Source organism: Lactuca virosa, chromosome 9, assembly GCF_052849685.1.
Source record: "Lactuca virosa cultivar CGN04683 chromosome 9, Lactuca_virosa_CGN04683_v6, whole genome shotgun sequence".
Taxonomy (NCBI): Eukaryota; Viridiplantae; Streptophyta; class Magnoliopsida; order Asterales; family Asteraceae; genus Lactuca; species Lactuca virosa.
This window is the reverse complement of record NC_136434.1, coordinates 106,536,621-106,559,594: the sequence shown is the minus strand read 5'-3', so window position 1 is coordinate 106,559,594 and position 22,974 is coordinate 106,536,621. Positions and strand designations below refer to the sequence as shown.

General features: G+C 31.3%; 1 long non-coding RNA gene across 5 annotated transcripts; it reads right to left on the bottom strand.

Moving 5' to 3' along the window:
- Positions 1-5,049: 5,049 nt before the first annotated feature.
- Positions 5,050-7,123, bottom strand: LOC145135617 (uncharacterized). Of its 5 annotated transcripts, none has more exons than XR_013719931.1 (6): positions 6,419-7,123; positions 6,281-6,328; positions 5,965-6,216; positions 5,773-5,890; positions 5,359-5,458; positions 5,050-5,259 (listed from the first exon to the last, which is right to left on the bottom strand). It is a non-coding gene; the product is annotated as an uncharacterized LOC145135617 (long non-coding RNA). The 5 variants fall into 5 exon arrangements; XR_013719932.1 differs by having other exon boundaries at positions 5,993-6,216; XR_013719930.1 differs by having other exon boundaries at positions 6,120-6,216.
- Between the last annotated feature and the right edge of the window lie 15,851 nt (positions 7,124-22,974).

Genomic DNA, 22,974 nt, shown 5'->3' with positions numbered 1-22,974 from the left:
TGTTAATGATAACAAAACAGATCGATGTCCTAAACATGATTCATAAATATACCAAACATCAAGGAAAAAACTTGTAATCTAATTGAAGGCGGTAACTATATTCACAATTTGCAGTTAAATCTCACAAAGTGAATGGAAATGAATTATAGATATATGCTCCACAATGTATTAAAGTGATCCAGCCACCAGGTGTTTGACATGACAAATTTATGGGTGCCATACATGGGAATAACCATCTAGAAAAAATCACGAGGAGCAAAAGTAGGATAGAAATTTCTCAAGTTTCAAACATCTCACAATTGAGATCTATACCTTTTGGCAATTTAATTCTATACATTTGGGCAACCATCTATTTGCATGTCTATTTCTACATTGAATTGGAAAAGTGACATGTTTGGTTCCCAAGTTTGAATAGATTTTGGTAACCAAACATATCATACAATAAAATCTTGAATTCCAACTACTTTGGACTAAGCTGGAATCCTGGAATGGTAAAAAAACAAAAAAAAATTATACACACATGTTCATCTGCTATTGAGGAGATTTTGCAAACAGGAACTTTACAAACAACAACAAACACTTTTGATAAAATAAAACCCATACCAAAAAAAATGTCTGGAATAAATTAATTTTTAGGGAAAGAGAAGTTGTATATTTAACTAATTAGTAAAAAAAAGGAATTGGAGAATATCATATTATTTATTTGAGGAAAGTTTATGTTTAAGTGCTCATATTACAATTGAATTGACAATCTTATAAACTTAGACACATCTTTTTGTAAGTTCTGCCAGAATATACCAAATGCAAGAAAAGGTCAAACCTGGCTAAATTACTTCATGATATTGATTATGAGAGGCTTCAAATCTCAGAGGTTAATTATTGGTATGTTTTCAATCCTTATGACTTTAAAGAACCCCCGTTAGAATATACCAAATGCAAAAAAAATATAGTAGCCCAAGTTATGAATATGAAATACTATTACATTAACATCAATTACCCATATATCAACTTTGGAAATTGATATTGAAAATAAATATGAAGATTGCAAAATTTCACATGAATATATGTTCTATTTTCAAAGGAAATGTACTCTAAAGTAAAATACAAAATAATCCCTGCTGTCAGCCTCCTACGTATGTTTATTGGCAATAAAATTAATAAATAATAATTAAATATTCATAATCAAAATCTTTCTTCCTACTAAAAACCTCTCTAAAATGCCACATGTCATCTTTTAAGCTTACATTTTCCAAGTGTCCGCTTATGATGCTTCAGTCCTTTTGTTTTCCCGCTCAACATTTCTACAGAAGATTTCATTCAGTTCCTCTTTTTCTCCTCATTCCGTATTTTTTTTTGCACAATCAATTTCAAATCATAAGTTATCTACAATAAATCTTCATCGTAATCTTCAAAAATTAGGAAGAAAACCCCATTTGATTTCCACTAATATATGTTCTCGATTCTTTATGCACACATATTCTTGGTCTTTCTCCCTCTGATTTCTCTCTTCGTTCTTTTTCTCTCAAGACTTAACCGATGTTTCTAGGGTTTTGGGTATCAAACGTTGTCTCCGGGGAATTAGAATCTCTTTTCCTTTGAGTGCGTTTGATGTTCTTTACACCATATTTCCCCAAGGACATATTCATCTTCTTCAAGCTTGAAGGGGACGATTGACAAATGGAAGTACCCAAATCAAACACAAGGTAAGTTAAAATGATTTCTTTAGTATTCTTTTTTGGACTCCGATTGATGTATTCTTTGTATTCGTTGTGCATCGACTCCAAGGTTTTCCCGTGCAATTGGAGTTGTTAAACCTAACTTCTATCTACAATTGATGTTAGTTTCAATTTCAATCGTTACACTTTTTCTCTCCATTGATTTTATCTTTGCAATCACCAATTGAATGGTTTGTGGGTTTTTTATTTTGAAATTAACTTTCTTTTTTATGCTTTATAATTGTCAGGATAAGGATTGGAGTATGCAAAAGTTGCCTAGCAAACTATGTCCACCAGGTGCTCGATGTAATGCCACTATCAAGAGTCAATCTATGAATGTTTTTTTGTAAGGTTCTTGATAAAAGAGAGATGGTATATGGTGTTTGTTGGTCTTCTGCATGGTTGTGGTTTTTCAAAAGAGTCATTGTCATCATATTTTTCAATCAAAGCTTATATAATATTTATTAGCTTTATAGGAAGGTAGGGATAGAACACCTTAAACTCGAATGAATTTAGTCTATTGGTTTCCAAATCCTACTTTGTTTATTTTAATCCAATAGAAGATGGTCCTGAATTCTTTTCGTCTTCAAGAGATGCAGGTTAGCCCCCATTTTCCTTTTATTTTCTTATGTATTCAATTTAAATGTGAAATGTAACCTTAGTTGTATTGTAACTGAAATACTAATTATTTTTATTATTTAAGTGGATGATCAAATGAGTCTCCTACCTTTATACTTCCAAAATGTTTATTAAACCTCAGTAGTTAAAAAAAATACACAATTACAGTTTAATACTTTGTATTCAAGTTTTTTGATGATTACAGTTATGTTTGTATTTTAAACATACACAATGATGAAATCTTTTAATTTAGAACATACATAAAAAAAAAATTATGTTTTAAGCCCAAGAAAGTCGAATCACTTTTGCAAGTTATGAATGAACCAAATGTTGTCATCTTAACCACTATCATTAGTGGATGAGTGGCATGGATTTTTGTATGTCTGTATGATTTTAACATGTGGGTGTATTGAAAAACACATTTTTTTGTTCTTCTGCTGTTTCTCATGTGGTTTTGTTGGTGTTCTTATTTTATATATAATATCTTGAAGTTCTTTGTAACGTTGTAAAGTTTGCTTAACGTCTTGTGCAGTGTCATAATGTTCTTCACCAACGATTTGGGTACAGCATAGTTGACGTCAGGTCAACAACAAAGATGAGCTCATGTTGACTTCTCTGTTAGTGGAATCTGTGACATTTGCAGGTAATGTGTTTGATGCAATGTTTGTGAGAAATGAGGTTACTTGGACTTCTGTGATAGTTGGGTATGTCGTTTCTTCAAATAATCTTCATTTTGACATTCTTTCAAGAAAATTGGTATAGATTTATGCTTGCTAGGTTCTGGTTCAGATATTTGGCGTTGAAAATTAAATAACATCTAAACATATTGTTGTTATTTTCTTTCACAAACACATACATGCATTATTTGAGTACACCATTACAGACAAACACAAAGTGTTATGGTAAATGATGTAGTTTGTTATTATACATTACAGACAAACATCAGGTGGCCCAAAGTATAGACACATTGACGTGAGTGAAAAATGAAAGGTTATGATCTCAAAATCTCTTCTTTTTATGGTATGTGCTTAATTCGAGATGGTTTTAATTATGAGTTTTCCATTTCATGTGTTGAACATATGCTTAGGAGAAGGAAATTGATTGAGAGAGAAGAGTCAATTGCAGAATCACTTCCAAAACATGCTGATCCAATTCTTCTTTTATCTAATGTAAGATTGAAACCAGAGACAGTCAACAAGTATATATTATTGGACCATTTTGTTTAAGTTGGTCCTTTTATCATGTGACATGAAGATGAATATTATATATATATATATATATATATATATATATATATATATATATATATATATATATATATATATATATATTTGATGTGTACAAGGGAATGTTGGGCGGTAATGTCGAAACCAAATCCGGCCCACCAAAGTAAGCTACCCCCTCTTTAGAGAATGTTATATGCCCAAACATATAACCAGGCAAGAATGAGTAGTTATGATACTTTTATATTATAATCATGAATATAGATTTTGGTTTTATTTTGAATGTTTGTATATTGGTCATCAGAGTTATGATTGCTTATTAAGACATTGATCTCATCAATGGAAGGTTGAAATTTTGGATATAAAACATGTGATTAAACGTTTAATGTGGCACCCAAGTTTTTTGGCATACATGTATATATTTAAATCCTTGTGCTCTACTAAATGTAGAATATTATGTATTTGAAGGGAACGCCCCAAATTTTTATATATAAATATGAAGTGGTGTTCATAATATTTGAAGTCCTCAAAAACACGAGAACCAACTTCGGACAAAAAGACAAGTTTTCATTGAGGATCATGTTAAATCAACTTGAAAGTTAAATACTAACATTCATTTTGGTATATATATTGATTATTTGTTAAATTAATTTAAATTAAACAATTAATTATGAAACGTTGTGTTTAATCTAGATTTTATCTTTTTAAGCCAACTAACAAACTCATCCAACGTTTCTATTTTCCAAGCCATCCATCATTAGTTTTCAAAAATCTTGATCCCATGAGCCCCTCCTACAGCACAAACATTTCTAAATATCACAAGGCCCTGAATTTTAACTTGGTAAAAAGGGGGTTCTAATGATATTTTTATTTTAAAACAATGATATAAAAGAAAATAATGAGGGTAAAAGTTAACTATCATAAACAAACCTATCTTAACCTTACTCGAGTTTCTAATTCAAAAAGTATTACAATAAGGTTATTTATTTTAATCTATATATTTACATTCTTTCATTATTTATTTTATAAAAAAAATAGTAAAAACTTTTTCTTTATATATCTTTTATTTTTATTGATAATACATATGTATTCATCATTTTGATTTGTAATTGATTTATCATTATGGTGTTCATATATTTTTTTTATATTATCTTACTTTCTAATTTTAAATAAAACAATGTTATTTCTATGATTGTTTGGCTTTGTTCTTTTTTTTTTTCTCTATTAAATTTTAGTTTTCATTGTATAGCATTATCACTTTAAATTAAAGATTATATAGTTTTGAACAAAACATCTAACTTCATATAACAATAAGTGTCAAAACATATAACTTTGTATAACAATAACTGTTTGCCAATCTATGATTAATGATTATGTTTTTTAAAGTTTTAATGTTGTTTTACTTTGTCAACCGTGTATGTTATAACCTAGTTGCATATAAAGCAAACAAACCTTCTTTATATTCCACGTGTATGTTATAACCTAGTTGCATATAAAGCAAACAAACCTTCTTTATATTCCACCTGGATATACATGTTTAATCATATAAATGTTATAAAGATTTGATTTTGATTAAAGAATGGAAATATATAAAAAAAAGTGGCGTTTAATTGTTTATTGTATAACCATCATTTGGTTCCAAGTCACTTTGCTTTCTTGAAACAATTCATTGCAGCATCTATCTCACTGAGTGCCATATGTGCCTATATGAACAAAATTATTTGTTTTGCCAACAATTAAATATCATTCTATTAAGTGAAATTGGTTTTTATAAATGTAGTTTATGAAATGACCAATCTGACCTTGGCGAAACCAAACTCTTGGATTGTTTGCACGATCACACAAAGCAAATTTTGTGTCCAACAATGGTCCTTTCGCATCCCCTATTTTCAACTTACAAGCCTGAGGGGTAAAAATGGAATTTTGGGTCACTAATTGAGATATGATTTATATTTCGCAGGGGTTGTTTCCTTTTTTCTCCCATTAGGTAAAGTAGCTAAACTGTTACTTACGATAAAACGCGTTACGTATAAGGTTTGTTTTTTTCTAGACCGAATTAACCGACTGAATATTACTAAATGACCAACAACTACAAACAATGGAAATTACAACTGGAAAATAAATATTTCATTAGATCAAGATAGCTATTTCATATACTAAAACATAAATATTAGCAAAAATTAACATATGAAAAGGAGATAAAAGAATAAAATTACCAAATTAAGAAAATAAGATTGGTGTGCAGAGAAGCAGGGCACCGATCAGAAGCCGGTGACAGCAAAATTTTATAAGAATGCCATGTCTGCCTTTCTTTACTCTGAATGACACAGTATTCTGTCAACAAAGGATTCGATAGTTATAAATTCAATAAATTAATTGATGGAATAAAACTTAGAGAAGAAATTAACTTGATGGAATGTAATGTAATTTGACGACCTATAATTGTTATAATTGGAAGTTCCAGGATAGAATTCATACATGCAGTTCCATTGACACCTCCCACGATCACCATTCATGACTTTAGTTCTCAACGTTAGAAAAGAAAAGAAGAAATAAGACATACCTGCATAGCAGTGATGAACTCTTTAAACCCAAAAAAAAATCCTTGACGCGAGTTGTCCTTTGTACTCTCCAAGATAGTGATTTCTGTTCACAGAATCCTATGGACAGAAAAACAAAGCATCAGTTTACTTCAAAAGACCCTTAAGCCAACTCGATTCCTACCTTCACACATGCTCCCTATCCAACAATATCCGATTAATCCAACAGAACCTGAACATAATAATAAACACACAACTATGAGAAATTGAAAGCCGATTACTTCACACATGCTGGTGATGGTAGGGTTCAGATGTTGAATACCTTCAGCCAAAGCCAGTTACTTGTATAATCTATTATACCTTATAATAGATACATCTTCAATATAAGGTATAATAGATTATACAAGTAACTGGTTACACAAGAAGGCGACAGAGCAGGTTGTTTAGAGGGCATCGGCGGTGAGGTTTGGTGGGTGTAATGAAATCTGTAAAGAACTGATTGGGAGATCAAGGAGGCATAAGTATATGAAGCACGAAAATGAATCGAAATTGAAAGAGGGAAAACGGGGTAACGTAACAGTAGAGGCAGTGGAAGCGTGAAGAAGAATGGTCTGAGGCCCTGGAAGCCGATGGGGTAACGTCGATAAGATGAGTGTGGATGTGGCCGGGGTCGAAGTAGACCTGCACGAAATTAGGGCTCGCCGACCTCTCCAGTGGTGGAGGCAGACTCATCGGAGTGTTCTGTGTCGGAGCCGGAGTCGGCGGCGTCAGCTATGGCGGAGCGATAGAAGCGAACTCAGCGATCGATCGACTGCACTCTTCGGTGGTATAATAGAGGAATCGACAACTCAGAACTCCTATGAGTTTGATTTGTGTTGGGAAGAGTGGAAGGATCGGGAAGCAGAGGAAAAAGAACAGAAGGTTTGGATAAGGAACGATGGAAGTAAGAAACTGGAAGGATTGATTACCTACAGGCGTGGGATAAAAACCAGCAAACAGACATTATTCCGGATAAAATGGCCGGCAAACAGACACTATTCCTAAAGATGGTCATCTTTAATATAGCTTTACTATATTATTAAAGATATTGTCCATTTCTTGAAAATTAAAAGGTACAACATGTGTTAAATCAGGTACAATAATATTAAACATATAACAACTCATATACGTATTACATTACACGGGATACGAATTACACTGCACGCGGACCTTACCCTAATCTCCTAAACACAGCCGCCATCAAACCAATTCTCACTGTCTCCACCAAAGATGCAGAGATCTCCACCAACGTCTCCCACCGAAGACCTGATCCAATTACTCACTAAAACCCTAAATCAGTTCTTCCTAAATGCACAAATCCTAAACGCACCCAACCACCATTACATCTTCTACCTATCTGTTCTTCCTGCTTTCATGAAAAGTTTTACGCATCGCATATTTCGTCCGCCATCATCTTCACCGAGAAGCGAGCGTCACCACAACAGTCACCGACTCTACACCATGGATCGTAATCGATTTCTCACTCCCAGGCAGAAACCTACATCGATTTCTTCTGCAATTCGTCTTAGTTTGGTTTCGGTTAGTGGTTTTTCCAATTTTTTTTGTCTATTTCTTTGTTGGGTTATGGTTAACGAAGGTCGGTTGTTAGGTTTTGGTGTTCAATTTTTTTGTTTGACTGTATTCGTCACTCAAAATATGAGGTTATCAGATTCAATTATTTCTTGATTTCTTCTTCTACTTTCTTTCACATGTTCTTCGTTAACTACAAACTCAAATTGCGATCAAACAAAGCAACAATTCCATTCCAGATTACTAAAATTTTTGACTTTTTTTTTCATCAAACCAATTCAGGTCTAATACACCAATTTTGACTTTTTTTCTGGTTGACTCACAGGAACACCTGCTCAAATCAATCCCGATTTCATTCTTTCACAGGTAAGGAATATGTTACGATTTTGACTTCCAGGGTTGACCAGCAAATGACGAATTCAAATTTTGTATGTTTGGAGGCTCTTTTCCTATGCTCAGGTACACATACTTTCCTTAATTACTTGTTTTGCCATGTGCCATGTTTGTTTCTAGAATTTGAAAGAAAAAGTATGTTGAATGAAAGAATAACTTTTGGTTTCTCAAATGCAGGGTGATACTTTACATAGGTGGCGAACTGAACCTTTCATCATGATAACTGGTAGTGGGAGGTAACATATGTTATTCATCTACACACATCATCTTTAATTACTTCTTGTGTTTTTTTTGTGGATAAAAATCATAAATTTTTTAATAATATGCAATACTTTTATACTTTTTGTTTGTATAGATGGGTACCTCCTGCTTTGCCAACAGCCAAACAGACTACCTTCCATCGTCTGATAAACCCACCACCACCACTCACCATTTCTTTCTCTGTCTGTGGTCGCCATAGAATCGATGAAAGTCACATAACAGGTTCTATTGCTTTATTTTTCAGGTAAACCAAATTTTGAGTGTTTGTTTCGTTTTGGATTTTCGGTTTAATTTATTTCATGCCCACGTTTTGATTTTCTGCTTCAGTTTAGTGCCTAGGATCGATGGGTAAGTTGACCACTTTAAAAAGAAATCCTTTTTAATTGTAAATATCAATCGATCTATGCACACGCATGTTTATGTTTCCTTCTCTTGATGAATACACAGCAGGAACCCTAGAAATATATTTTGTTTCTCTCCAGATGAATACACACACCACCACGAACCCTACAAGCGTCATCTTTATGATTTGGTAAGTTGTGTTTTTCTATTAGGATTTTCACTTTGACTTTGAGGTACCAAATAATGTGTTTATTTCATTATCTCCATATTTTTTGGTTGTTGGGGTTTAATGAGATGCTCCAAACATAACCCGTGAACCAAGTTATAAGATTTTTCTTACTATCATCCCACTTAGTTGTATCCTTTTGACCAATAATTGCTTATTAACTTAAATATTCCAGGTGATATATGACGAGCAATCATGACCACTTCACGTAGATTCTAGCCCACGAGTCCAATTTTCCCTCATATAGGTAACACAATACTCAACAACATATTCATTTTCTTATCTTATCACTTTACATAGTTTTCATGATTAGGCTAAATTGAAACTTCTTAGTTGTTACAGTTGATCAAAATTTTCTTTTTTAGCTAAATATACAAAATATGTTTGTATGCAATTAGATTTTAATCCTTGCAGTTTAGTGTTAATGCATTTTGTATTTTTGGGTTTTTTTTTTTGCTGCAGACAGATCTCTCATTTGAGTAAAAATCATGAAATCAATTGATTGATCAAAAGTATAAAATTGATCAGAAAAGGGCTTTCATTTCTCACTATTATGTGCTCTGTAATATAGGCAATTTGTGAAAAGGCAAGGCACTCCAAGAATGTTATACCATAAATGTATTGCTATTTGTCTCTCTTTCTCTTCCTCTTTGTCTCCTAAAATAATATTCCAGTAAACATGTTTACAACAAGGGATAAATGGAACGACTGAAAGCTTAATTTTGTGTCTTGGCTTTGTAGGGAAACAATTTTTTGTGAGCGTGAGTATTGATTTATGATAATGTTAAATATGGCACACCTGATCAGGTGATGAACCTCTATCAAAATGACATGGTTAACAGTTGATTAACCCTCACATCTGATATAGTTGGTGGTATTTGTCTATTCCACCATAGTTATCTTTATAATTTTTCAAGTGTTGATTTAGTTTGACATTAAGGGTTGAAATTAATAGTCTAGCTGTCAAAATTTGATAATGACCAGTTTGCCCTTGGACCAAAACTAAAAAACAATAACGACAAGGATTAACTTTGTAATTTTTGCATGTCCTTGAATAAAAATTTATAAATCACAGATGTGCTCTTCTTTTTTGAAAGTTTATAACAAAATCAAAGGATAAGAGCTATTTACAAATTTACTTTTTGTAGTGTACTTTTCCCACTATCCAAGGGCAAAATGGTCGTTTTAAAAGTCTTAACAACTAGGCTATTAGCTTAGAAAAATTATACAAAACGTTTTGGGACCAAAATTGTAAAAATCGAGGACCAAAATGTAATTTACTCGAAAAAAGAAATTAACTTTTCATTTATGTGTATTTCATTTATAACATCTTACTTTCCGTTATATGTGTACTATAGCATCGTACTTCCATTTCGTTTTGGAAATAACAATATGCTTTCAATGTTCCATCCTACATTCTGTAATATCTATTACAACTTTTTACTTGAAACATTTACCAATTATAGAAATGACATACAAGGAAAAATGAAAGTACAATGCTATATTTATATTGGGTAGATTATTGATGTACAAAGGCTTATTAAGAAAAAAATTGGAAGTACAGTGTAATACACAAATAAATCAAAATACATTGCAACAACCACATATATAATGAAGCATCATTGTCTTTTAAATCTTCCCGATGAAAATTTTAGAAAATTGTAATTAGTTAAGACACCTGATGAGGTATGTAATCATTTATCTGATGAGGTATGTGATCATTTATCTTATTAATATTTTGTACGTTGAATAAACTCTATCCAATTAGGACATTCTACTTTGAATCTACACTCTGGTTGTCGCGGATCTACAAGATATGGCTTAATGAACTCACATGCAATTAATCCACAAGCAATACTAATTAAATGTAGGGATGAGAATTTGGCCCGAAAACCCGAACCAAACCGAAAACCGAACCGAACCGAACTGAACCGAATTAGACCCGAATAAGCAATTCGATTCGGTTTTCGGGTATCTATATAAGGCTTATTCGGTTTTCGGGTTATTCGGTCCGGGTTACCCGAATAAGGGCTTATTCGGTCCAAAAGGACCGAACAGAATATGAAAAGTCACATTTTTTTCCTAACACTATTGCTTATTCGGTCTTCTTTTCTATCGATCGGTACCCAACAAAACCCACGTAATACACCAAAAAAAATCAACGAAATCGAATTCGATCATCCGTATTACACCAAATCGACAGTAGCGTATTACACCAAATCGACGAGTCGACGACATTACTCTTTGATCGATTGAGGTTTTTCTCATCCTTGCGACATTATTCTTTGATCGACAGATGCGGCTGCTGCCCTTGCGACTTGCGATAACCTGGACTCATTGATCGATCATCACTAGTTCAAAGTTCAAACTTCAAAGTCCATTCACGTTATGAAGAAAAAAGTCGGCGCTTGCGTCTGGAAAAAATAATCGTCTCCTCATCCTTGTTTTCTAGTTTCTAGTGTGATCAAACTCCATTCAAGTCATAAAAAATTGGGTTCCAAATCAAGAAACTCAAGTAAGTATTTGTATCTTAATCTACCACTCAATCTTTCAATGTGTTATTATGTATGTTACTCATTGAAATTTGAATGTGTTAATCTACTACTCAATCTTTTAATTTGTTTCTTTAAAAGATTTGTTATGAAATCATAAGCTACAAAAGTCATACAAAATACAATATTTCTAATCACATTCTAAATGTTATTTAGGTTATCCGGGTTATTCGGGTTATTCAGCTCCTTAATCATCTTGTACATGTTATTTGGGTTATTCGGGTCGGAACTGAACCGAACCGAATAATACCCGAACCGAACCGAACCGAACCCGTATTGCTTATTTGGTTCGGTTTTTGGTTCATACAATTACTCTTATTCGGTTTTCGGTTTATTCGGGTTCGGGTCGGTTCGGTTCGGTTCCGACCCGAATAACATCCCTAATTAAATGCAAATAAATAACAGTTGACGAGATAAAAATGATATGGTAATATAATTATTAACACAAAGCAGTGATATGATTTTATTTTAACCGGACAACGACTATCCCCATTGATAAATAATAAATGTTAAAAGCAGTCGGATAGGAGAAAAAAGCATAAAAAAACAAAAAAAATACTTACAAAGCCACCAAAATAAGTTCCTAAGACAAACATCATTCGTTTATCTTTTTATTATTATTTGTTTTGCCAGAAATAAATAACATAAAATATTTGATTTTGCAATAAAATTTAATTTGAGAAAACTTAGAAAATCATATCTAAATAGATTGGATTTTTTTTATCTTCTTTGTATGATATGAAAAAATTTATATAAAAACAGTAAAAAGTTATATTTTTTTTCCTATAAATAAACTATAATATCGATATATTTTCATATTCAATTATGATTTTATAATTTCTAATCTTTTTTGATTTCGTATTTTTTGTAATAAATCATTCGTTTCTAAATAATTTATTTGAATTTTGATGGTTCTTAAGATCATCTAGATACTTAATATTATGAAAACTACGCTTTTTAAAATCCAAATCAAATATTTGTCACTGAAAATCTTCAAACCTTATAAAATATTAAAAATTAATGAAAAACTTTTATTAGAATAGAAAAGATTTATAAATTATATTGATTTAATTATCAATATTTTAGAACTTGGTTAAATACTTAGTGGTTTTTATAGTTTGATCTGATAGCCGCAAAGAACTATTTACCGGAATGAATTAATCACCGGTCGAAAATATTGTCGTATGTTGATTTGCGCGTGTCGATACAAAAGTATTAGTGAAGTCTGACAAACAATTCAACGATAGAGAAGTTTATACATAAAATGTGGTGTATAAACACAATCAATCTTATGTTCATGAACATTTATAAATAATCTCAAATTTTCATTTTTAATTATTATTGATTTCGTTTATGCTACCATGATTCTTATTGATAATTGTTTAGATGTTTTAACTATTTGCGTAAAATAATTAATTGCTTCTACAAATTAGTTTCTAAAACAAATCATTAGCACCCGTCGCTTGGCACGGGTAAACGGCTAGTAATATTTTTCATTTCATATGTTTCTCATTGTTTACATTTTCTTCAATATATTATCTTACATTAGGTTACAACCCGTGAAAACCACGGATAAAAAAAATACAATATTGATAATTAAAAATGATAATGAAAAATCAAAGATCTATAAAATATTATTAAATTAATAAGATATAAGTTTTGTTTAGACTTTTATATTGATTATTTAAAATTAATATATATTAATGTTTACGATCTGAAAAATAATTTTTTTTATTAGTTTATTACAAATATGATACGTAAAAAAAATATTTTGTAAAAGTGAAGATACTCACGGTTAATATTATACGACGTTGTGGACTTGTTTATCAATATTAGATGTATTTATAGGTATTATAAAATTGAAATTAGATTAATAAACATAATGGAATTATTGTATTTTAAATTAAATTTAATATATAACTGGTATAAAAATCAAATAAGTCATATATTATATATATGTTGAAGTTTTTTTTATCAAACCAAACGATTTGGAGATCAAAACTTTCTAGAGATGGTGTCTTTTATGTCCGCGATCCATGTAAATGAATAAAATACCCTTAATAATATAGAGACCACAAGTTGTGTTTCTTGATATAAATTAAAATGAGAATGTTACAACTTAAGTAAAAAAAATCACAATAAACCAAGATCATTTCATAGTAGTTTGTTTAAAAATTAAACCAAAAACCATTCAATTCAAATAAAATTAACACCCATCAGCCTACATGTGATTTATACATGGTTTTGCCTACATGTGATTTATACATGGTTTTCTTGATATAAATTAAAATGAGAATATTTATTCCGTTCAACAACGCTTCATCATAACTGATATTACAAATACAGTTGGGTCTATTGATCTTGCAAATGAAACATTCAAAGCTTTTACCTTGTCTATAATCAATCTTTAAGCTATAAACCTTTAAGCATGCAACAAACTAATTCATATAAATGTGGACATATTGGAAAGCCTGCACGTACACATTTGAGTTTTAAAAAGAAATATATGAGTATAAAATTTATTCAGAACATATTATAGTACATGGAAACAAATCAACAAAAAAACCTCATATCTAGTTTCATGGAAACAAATCCACTATAGTTCATGCACAATAAATCACAATCACTTATCCACTTCTTGCTTTCAAAATTGTTGATGTTTAGATCATACACAAGTAAACGAAACCAACCAAAAACCAAAAATATTACTAACATATAGTTCGGTCTATTTACTTGGTGACCATGAACTATATAGACTTGTCTTTCATATTTTTATGTGATAAATATTGAGTAAATCACATGTCTAACTATTTATTCATTACTACTCAAAAAGATAAATATTTTTGGTTGTTTATGTCCTGAGTTACCAAACAGTAAGAAAACAAATTTCAAGGTATCTCATTATTTATCTTTTACAGTAGAAAATTTAGTAATCACATTGACCTTTATTACATCATCATATACTAAATCTAAAAATATAATATAAGAAATGTATTTGAAATCCAGTAGTTTCATATCAGTCAATATGTTGTCAAAGGAATGTGATCACCAATTACAAATGGCAAACGTCTCATTGTCGTCTTGAAACCGAAGGTCCAAGTTTTGATCACTTTTATATAATTATTTAGTAATTAACATGACAATATATATATATATATATATATATATATATATATATATATATATATATATATATATATATATATATATATATATATATAACTCCAACAAAATATCAACTTTTTGTACTTGAATGGCTAGTTATGAATTATGATCTTCTTATCCCTTGCTTTAGTCAAAGATACAACGTGGGAATAATTTGGCAAAAATTCTTAATACACAATTTTTAAAAAAAATATATATATATAAATCTTCCTATTCGAATAAAAAAATAAGTTTATTCTCTTTTTGCCATTTGTCACCCTATTATGTCTCCTAATTAATGTCATGCAACTTGTCAACTTATTGATTCGTCATGTCAAATTTCAAATTTTAATTTTGTCACTCTAATTACATTAAATTAATAATATTAGAATAAAAATTAAATTAAAATTAATACAGATTATAAAGTCATGTATTTATTTAAATCAACGATTACAATTTTATATAACTTAAAAAATATCTTTTAATTAATAATTTGTTTAAAATAATTAATTAATAATTTTAAGTTTTTATTATGAAAGTTTAATTATTTTTATAATCGTCGTTCCTACAGGTTATAAACTAGTAAATGATAAATAAATGCTTATGCCTAAAGTATCATTTTTTTAGTTTAATGGATTTATACCCCTATATGGTCGCCAAGCCCTCATACATGTGTAGAAGATATATATGCTTCAAAAAACTGAATCCAAATAATTAAATGTTATGATCCCACATCGGCCGAAAGTATTATAAGTTGGTGACTTATAAGTCTAGGTGTCCCCTCCTCCTACAAGCTGACTTTTGGGAGTGAGTTCCACACTTGGGCTTATGACATGATACAGGCCTAGTATGAGATGGGTTCGTATCAATTGGTATCAGTCCCCATCTTTCGAAGTGCCAACACTTGGAGTGGTAGCCTACGGAGTGGTGGCTTGGACCCGAAAAAGAGGGGTGCCAACCGTGACCAACGAGGACGTTGACTCTTCAAAGTGTGGGGTATTGTTATGATCCCACATCGGCCGAAAGTACTATAAGTTGGTGACTTATAAGTCTAGGTGTCCCCTCCTCCTACAAGCTGGATTTTGGGAGTGAGTTCTACACTTAGGCTTATGACATGATACGGGCCTAGTATGGGATGGGTCCGTATCATTAAACTTGTACCGACTATTGACTAAATCTGCAAAAATACAACAATATACTTTATAAACAATTTGTAAGATTGTAAGATTAACTATAAAAAAAAATAATGAATATGATTATTAGATGTGCAAATTCAAAAGATTTTTAATTGAAACACTCACATTAAGTGAGAAATTCGTAAGATCCAACAATAGCATGTTGACTTCAAAATAACCAGCCAATGTTTCTAAAGCATTTTCTGAACTGAAGTTTCATTCTCAATAGTTTTACTGGATACTCTGGCTTTGTATTATGTAAATTAAGACTTAACCTAAAATATTTAAAAAAAAAAAAAAAGAATAAAGATGCCAGGTAAGAAGTTCGTACCTATAAAAGTGAGATTTTGGGTTTCTCTACCACATACACATTAGACTTGATAATATGTACATCAAGAATCTTGTACCAAAGAAAATCGAAAAAGGGATGTCAAACCATATAATCAATGGTTATCTTATCAAACCCCATTAATATTCAAACGATATCTTCATCATATTCAATATAGATTCCTAAATCGAGATAAACTTTGGAGGAGAAAAGTAAAACTTAAACCTTCAAACCGATATCTTCATCATTTTTGATAACCTTTTAATGAAAAAGTAAATTTCCATGAGAAGATGCTTAAAGAAAAAGCTAGATAGAAGTAGGGATGTGCGTTTGGACCGAATACCCAAACCGAAACCGAAACCCGGACCGGACCGACCCGAATTAGGACCGAATAAGTTATTTGGGTCGGTTCTTGGGTATCTATTTTTGCCCAATTCGGGTTTCGGGTTTTTCGGTCCGGGTTACCCGAATAAAGGTTTAATCGGGCCAAAAAGACCGACCCGGAAAGTGAATAGTCACTTGAACCGAATAACCCGAATAAACCGAAATGACCCGAATAACCCAAATAAACCGAAATGACCCGAATAACCCAAATAAGGAAATTCTATATTTAGTTCAACAAAAAAAATATTAATTTAAATATTTTTTTTCTTGAACTAAATATAGAATTTCCTTATTTGGGTTATTCGGGTCATTTCGGTTTATTTGGGTTATTCGTGTCATTTCGGTTTATTCGGGCTATTCGGTTCAAAAACATAGTGTAAATGTTTATTTGGGTTATTTCGGTCCTTTCGGGTTAATAACCAAACCGAAACCCGTATTACCCGAACCGAACCGATCCCATATTAGTATAATCGGTCCGGGTTTCGGTTCCCACTTTTCGTCCAATTCGGGTTTCGGGTTATTCGGGTTCGGGTCGGTTCGGGTCGGTTCCGGCCCGAAGCACATCCCTAGATAGAAGAACTAGAAATGTCTAAGCAGAAAAGAAGAAGAGTAAATCGTAAATCAAAGGGTTTCTAGCCCAGCGATATCCGGTGTTGCCCTCCCTCCTTGAGGTCGAGGGTTCAAATCCCACTGTGGACATAGGTGAAATAATTTAGGAGTAGTTTAATATATATTTGTATTTGCCGTTCAAAAAAAATACCTAAATCGAGAGACCACAAGCATGGTGGAGTATCGATGTTGGAGACATAGTTTCTATTTTTTCATAATCAATCGATTGGTGGAGCCAACAATATATTTCATAATCAATCGGTGGGCAGAATGGCAACGATGGATAGATCACAATTCCTTTGCTATCAAGTTGAATTCAAATATGTTTCCTGTTATTTTAGAATAGAATCAATCGTTAATTAAGAGATTAAGATTGGAATTACTTAGATACAGACTCATGTATTAAATGAGTTTATTTAAAAGAAAAAAAACTAAATATAAAATTATAAATATTTGAGAAGTTTGAATTAACAAGAAAAATGAGAAAAATATTGAATTATAAAAATTAAAGTGTTTTTTTCTCTAAATTTAAACAAATAATTTAGATAAATAAATAAATGAATTTAATGAAGCTTTAATTTAGTAATTTTGAAATTAAAAGGAAAGTTCATTAAGGAAATTAATATCCATTTATTATTGTTTTTAGATACTATGTGCAATTAATAAAATAGAAAAACCATAAAATGACATGTGGAATATAAATTAAATCAAAATAACAACAAAATGATATTTGGCAAATTGAATGAGAGTGTGACAAGTATCAAAAGAAACCTTCATTTATTAGAGTAGACTAGCTGTGAGACCCGTGTGATACACGGGTTATTTTAAAAAAATAATAATAATATATTTTGTTAAGCATTACATGTTTAATAATTTACAAAACTGAATTTGAAAAGAATAATAATATTAGCTGTGAATGAACCAATTTTTGCAAAGTTTCTGCAAATTATCGTGAATTCAAAAGGGATTGGCCGAAAATTATGTTTTTCAATTAGGAAGGTTAATTTGAATTTAATATATTAATTGACAAATTACATAAGAATTTATGGAGACATTTAAGTTTCCTTATTTTCTTTATTATTTTTGTAGATTAGATTTTTTTATAATTTAATAACAAAGCCAAAAAAACCACAATTTGCCAAGTGGATTTAAATAAAATTGAAAAAATTGAAAAAATGTCATGTGACATATTGAATTAGGTAGCGACATGTGACAAAAAAACATTGATTTATTAGGTAGGATTATCTATAACTACTAACCAAGAATAACGTAAGTTTTAAATTGTTGGAATCCCTGATTTTATGGTTGCAGTTAAGATGGGTGATGAGTTTTGAAAGTTAACTTTGAAATTAAAACCAAACTTATTTTTAAGAGGTAAGGATATAGTAGCAAGTTAACTTTTAATAAGTTAAATGAGGGTATTCCGATAATTTAACTTTTATGTGAAAATGAATGTAGAAGAGCCATATGGACAAAAAAAAGTCTTTTATTAAGAAGGTAGACAAACATATGCTACCTATCAAGATATGATCCCGTTACATCAGTAGTGTGGTATAATAATCATAGTAGTAGTAAGGTTTAATCTTTATGGGAGTTGATATTTCCACTTAATAAATTGATTCATCCACATGAAGTACAACACATTTGCAACTATCGTACAAGTTAGTAAAACATACATAACAAATGGATGAATCAATTTATTAAGTGGAAATATCACAAACTAATCTTTATAGTTTTACTTTCAGCAACAGTTACATACAATAAGAAATTAATGTCAATAATTCACAAACATGATTGATTCCATCTTAATTGCAAATATTGGTAAATGGATGGATTGAGTGAGAATAAATTATGTTATTTTTAGATAAACATACACTCATATATAATTGGGTTAATGACCTAGAAAGGTAAAAAAAAACTTTGGTCTTTGTCCACATTTAGGTAACCATGTTTTTTTCGTTCACAGTTGACCATTGAACTTGTTTGACCTGTTCAAAATAGGGTAATATGACCGGTAATTAGCGGTAACATTACCCTATTATGAACAGGTCAAACAAGTTTACTGGTCAAATGTGTACGAAAAAAACATGGTTACCTAAATATGGACAAAAAACCAAAGTTCCTTACCTATTTTGGTAATATTGGGTTCTTTATGTTAAGTGCAAGTAGTCATAAGATCCATTGATGTGAAATGAAATTGGGTTGTCCGGTCTTGTGTAAGAGGAGATGGTTAAGTCTTCGGCCAACCCAGTTTAGGCCCAGTTAGTTAGGGGTTAGGTTGTATACGCTTAAGGGGCTAGGTTGTATGTGTTTTAAAGACCGAGCAACACAGCTTAGCCCATGACTAGCCGGGACTAAACTGGGTTAGACCAAACCTAACCTAATTGTTTATTAACTGTCGGAGCCAGATCCCAGGGCACACAGTCCCTAAGACGGTTCTTTTCAAGTATTACTAAAACGGGTAAGAAACTTTGGTTTTTGTCCGTATTTAGGTAACCATGTTTTTTTCGTACACATTTTACCAATAAACTTGTTTGACTTGTTCATAATAGGGTAATATTACCGTAATTACTGGTCATATTTACTTATTTTGAACATGTCAAACAAGTTCAATGGTCAAATGTTAACGAAAAAAACATGGTTACCTAAATGTGGACAAAGACAAAAGTTTGTTACCTTTCTAGGTCATTAACCCTATATAATTACATTGATGAATACATACAAATATTAAATTATTCGATTAACAAACATAAATATATTATAAATGTTAAATAAATTAAATAAATCAAAATTTCTATGTATACTTAGAGACGTTTGTTGGATGGAATGGTGTAGCTTTTGACCTAATTAAAAAAAAATGAACCAAACACTCTTAATATATAATCGTTAAAATGTTGCTCTTAATGGTTTTTTTTATTCAAAAGGTAACTCTTAATATATAATCGTTGAAATGATACCTCTTAAAGGTTTTATTTAAAAGCTTACCAAGTAGTCCTTTTGGTATATTTTAAGTCATTAAGATCTTAATATCTTTGCATTTCCAACTAATCTCCATCTTAATAAATGAATCCATTTTTGACATGTGGCACTACCACAAATCATTTTCTATCATAGTGAATTTCCTCATATACCCTTGCTTCGTTTGAATATCGGCTTATACCTTTGCTTCGTTCAATTCAAACCCTTTTAAAATCAAGGCGGTAGTTAGGTAAAACCACACTTTCTAAATTGAAGCCGAAAGATCAACAACCAAATTAGGGATTTCGCCTATTTAATTTTTCCGCTCTTGATACATTCTTCGATATTCAAAATTTGAATTGTTCTACAAACAATATATCTCTCGATTCTATCTAAAAAGTTAAAACCCTAGACTTCGGTCACCTATTTATTGATTTGTTCTCATATCTTCAATGTTTTCCCAATCCCACAGTAAGTTTCTTGATTAAGTTAATTTTATCGATTTGTTGTCCAAACTTGTGTGTTTATTTATTTACGACTCTTCAATTCATAGGTTATCACAATGCCATAGAAAATTTCATCTTCTCGGCACCTGTTTTGTTTAGATACATCTTCGATGAATTGCTTCAATTTCCACAGACCAAGTGTTCGATGACTTACATGATGCTTTCATAAATTGATTTCTTAATAATTTTATTTCATATTTGTTGAGCATATTTGCTGCTCTTGATCTATATCATATATATGGCATGGCGATTAAAGCTCACTTTCCACATTCACATATTTATTTTTGCAAAACTTAAAAAAAATACTAATTGAAACTCTTATGCTTGGAACATTTGACGGTTAACAAAAAGTATGTTGTCATTTTGTTTAGAAAGATTTTGTTTGGTTTTGTTTCAAAAAAAATCTAGATTTTCTTGCCTGTTTGATTGTGTTTGTGTTGAATGTATTTTGTTTTGATTTGGTTTTATCGAATTTAAAACGGCTATATATGGGTTGGCTACGTCATTCGAACACAAACCTAAAACAAACAAATGTATGTTTGTATTGGAGATTTTTTGGGTTTTGAAAACAGATTTAATTCATTATTTGGATAAAATATGAAAGGATTTCATTTTTAAACAAATAAATTTCATTTTTATCTGAGAATTAAAGGAATTGATTCTAGAAGTCTAAGGCAATGCTGTGAGCAAGTTGAGGAGGCACTGATCGTGTAAGTATTCTCTATCTTATTAAAACTCCATTTGAAAACATTATAGTTAATTTTGTTGTGACTTGAAAAGTTTGATTGGAAATCCAAAAAGACGAAAAAAGGGTAAATAAAAAGGTTGACCATTTTTTATATTAGTATTGTCTTGTGTCAATGGAGTTTCTGCTTTCTAGCTCTCATAAACGACACTTTGAATTAAACATAGAAGTACAAGATGAGATAACTTTGTTTATTTGTGTTTATGCATATTTGACCATGATTAAAGAACGTCTTTGTTATCAAATCAAGAACTATTTTGAAACTCATAAATACAAAAAAAATAAAAAATAAAAAATAAAAAATAAAAGACTTTACAAAGATACATTATAGAAAAATGAAAATTTTTAATCTGTTTACCCGCTTCTGTCTCTTGAGATATAATTTCTCAGCAAGCTAGAAAGATATGAACATCCTGACACACATAATACATGTATATAAAGGTATGAATATTTTGACTCTAAACTATGTGTAGATTATGATTTCTTGCGTATTCCGTTGCAGGATCAATGAAATTCTAGGAGGAACATTGGATTTGCTTTCATAGAGTTTAATAACCATGCACGTGAAGAGTATTCCAGACAAAAGGTGTTGAAAACAAAATGTAAGTTGATGAGAATGCTCCAACTATCAAATGGGTTAACCCCACGAACGCCAAGTCTTTAACTTCCTCTCATATGAATATTTTGTATTTTGTTTTTCTATATTTATTATAATCTACTCAAGTCATCAGATGTGAGCTTGCTTATATAGGTAAAGACAGTGTATGTGAAGAATTTACCAAAGAATTTGAATTAAGACGAGTTAAAAAAGATATCTCACGACTTTCTTATGTTATTATAACACTGAATTTAGCTTCCAACCCTAGTCAGCAAGCTTCAAAAGTCCTTTCTCCTTTCTTTTCCGAAACTCAAATAGAAAACTGCGCGCGCTAGCACTCCTGCAAGAAAACGGCCTAGCTAACGCGCCCCTTATTGAAAAGTCAAGGATATTGAATGATCGATATGAGAAAGAAGCGCTCAAGCATTCGAAGAAAGTCGGCCTTACTCAACAAGCACCTTTCTTAGCTTAGTAAGGTTGCTTGTTTCCATTCATTGAAGATTCTATCTACAAAAAAAGGTCAACGGGGGGTACTAAAATGGCTCTCACTGACTGATTCGTAATCGTGGGATGAGTAGATGTAACAGATGATGTTTTTTTTATACCTCTGTCACTCTATCTTTGTTAGTGCCTTATATTAATAACTAATGAATCAAAAACAAACTTTTAATTGATATTTTTATTATCCTCGTATCTGGAAACTTAGGTAAGTTATTTAAAAGAGGTCAACCGGAATATGGAATAGGAAACTCTATCCTTTCATAGCTCTCGGGCCTATTCTATTCATTACAGGAGAAAGTCACTATCCTCAGTTGCCTTGTCTCTGCATTTAGCCCCCCCCCCCCCCCCCCTTCAGCCCTAGACTGGGTAGATTCTTTCGATTCTTCAATGAAAGCCTTCATGAAAGCTGCAACAAGATAAATGATATCCTCTCTTCTCGCTCTGTCTGCTTAATGCCTGCGCCAAGAGCACATTCGATAGCATCCTCTTATGGTTTAAAGATCCAAACCTTCTTCTTCTTAGCGGAAACGCACGTGGCCAAAACATCTAAAGATCGGCATAGTCGCTCATAGGCCTATCTATCCGGA